Raw genomic sequence first — 2,409 nt, forward strand, 5'->3', positions numbered from 1 at the left:
ACCCTAACTCCAATTAAAGAAAATCATTTTGCATACACAATGGCTAGCAAAGACTAAAACAATACAGAGCTTCCAAAGATGGCAAATGCTTAGCTTAAGAGGTTGATGAGTGAGTCAGGTGAGACCATTTCTAGAGAAGTCACTATTAAACCATGGCCTTCTGAGCTAGAAGTGGCTTTCTGTGTTGGCCTGACGGGAGCTGCTGGTTGGGAGGCAGAAAAACCTAATCCTTCATGACATCCTCAAGTAGTTTCTCTATGCTATCCTGCTTCTGCTCCTCTGGCCCCTGATGAAACTGACACATGACCTATTTTAGTAGGTTGTGTTTTTCTGCAAAGACAAGGCAGAACCAGCCAGGTTCCTTACACATGAAAGATTTGTCATGGGATAATATTAGCTTGCTGTCCAAGAAGTGGTGATGGAAGAGGAGCTCTTCAAATGTCCTTGGGTAAAGGTAATCTTTCAGGTTGATCCACACATAGGGGCCAGAGCCACAAAGGAGAAAGGGGATCATTGGTGCCTCTAGCTTGCTAGTGATGTACTTGTGAGCTTCCAAGAGCTGGGAGTGGTTAGTGGGAAGTATACCTTGTGAATCTATCCTCTGTCCTAGAGATGTCGACATAGCTTATACTGGGTGATGTCAGAGACACCATGAAGGCAGCCAAAGGAGGTCATGGCAAAGGCCACATGCTTATTGTGAGTATACAAGGCACCAAGGCAGAAGCCAGTGACACCAAAATCCTTACTGGTCTCCCAGATCACATGGATCCTTCTAGGGTCAGGCAAACCTGTAATGCTTAGAACACTGAAACATGGTGTCTTTCACTGAATACAGACAGCATGAAAAGTTCACCTATGATCACATGGAGACTATACCTCTTGGCAAATAAAACATATTTCATCAATGAATCTTAGGGATTGATACCACCCATAGGATTCTGAGGGTTGGTTTGCACACCTCTGATGATTTGTCCCTTAACTGTAGCTTCAAGCAAGGCAATTTCCAACTTGTCCACCACAGTGAGATGAAAAAGATGAGTATTTTTAGAAGTGGTCTTTCTATCCAGGTAGAAATGAATCAACTCAAATTTTGCATACAGATGAGAGCTAAAAGCAAAGCCACCGTAGAAGGGAGTCAGGACTAGAAAGACCTCCTGGATCACTCAGAACCATGGTTAGTAGAGAGAAGAGAGAAGTAACCATTGAGGACAACCACATTTTCTGGATCAAGGTTGGAAGGTGCCTTGCAATAGTAGGTGAGGAATTGAGCCACTTTTGCCCAAAGGAACAGTTGTCTTCTCCACTCAGGGTACTATGGCAAGACTCTCAGTGGAGTTCATGTCACACTGACGAAATCTTTCATTCATCAGATCTAGAAGAGCTTGTTTTCACTGGTGCCAAGGTTGAGGAAATCCAAGAGGTTCTTGTCCTCACGGTATTTGTCTGTTTGGCAGGCCTTGTAGTTCTGGAATCTTAAGTGGTAAGAGTCAGATGTCATCCCCACATTTGGATAGGAAGTGGTAACTTCCAAATCACTTTGATGGAGACCTGGCTGGTTAGGAGCTTTATTTAACAAGTCCCTCTGCCCAAGTGTGACATCACCCTAGAGTCTATAGGAAGCAAATTCTCTTTGAACCCCAGGCCATGGAAAGCTTTTATACCACAGGTGGTTTACAATCTGGTTCATCAAGAGCCTTATACTTTCCTCCTGCTTATGGATGGCTCTAAAGCAAGTCTCTTCTTCCAGTGACTGATCCCATAGCTCCCTGGTTTTCAGCTCCATGAAATGCTTCTGTATGGTACTCTGTACATTCAACATCAAATTCAACAGCTCATCGAAGATCTTGTTTAAGAGGACCAGATTGCTCATGGGGCAGGTTATCTATCTTGGCTTCAGCAGGCTAGCTGGAACCTATGTCTTCCTCTTTACTCATCTCTTCTCCAATCCTCACACCTAATGAAGGTGTCCTTGCCAGTCAGTGCTCAAAGACTTGACCCACCGCCCTCCTCTTCTCACTAAGCTTGCTTTATACATCTTTCAAAGACTATGTTTTGATTTCTCTTGGTCTACCCTGTCTAACTTCAATTTCTTTTCAATGGGTTTTTTCTACATTTCCAAATTTTAAGAGTGTTCTTCTGTTCTTCAGATTCTTTGCTACCTTCCTATTCTCTGGATAAAATTCAAAACCACTTAGTTTGGTTAGAGAATTTGCCTTCTTTTTCTTTTCTATATCTTTAGCCACTGACTGTTTGAAAAGATAGGCATCACTCAGAGAATGAAGAGATTTGGAGACAATCTTTTAGGAACAAATGTTTCTCAGCCGTTGTTCCTAATTGTTCCTTATTGCCAATCACTGACATTGGTCCCCCAGTCTGTGCCTCCCACATAGCTAGCATTACAGGTTTGAG

General features: G+C 43.0%; 1 pseudogene; it reads right to left on the reverse strand.

The window, feature by feature from the left end:
• Nucleotides 1-307: 307 nt before the first annotated feature.
• LOC122100113 lies at nucleotides 308-1,498 on the reverse strand (annotated as a pseudogene).
• Nucleotides 1,499-2,409: the final 911 nt, after the last annotated feature.

This window comes from Dipodomys spectabilis, unplaced genomic scaffold (assembly GCF_019054845.1).
Source record: "Dipodomys spectabilis isolate Male_0828 unplaced genomic scaffold, ASM1905484v1 ptg000564l, whole genome shotgun sequence".
Lineage (NCBI taxonomy): Eukaryota > Metazoa > Chordata > Mammalia > Rodentia > Heteromyidae > Dipodomys > Dipodomys spectabilis.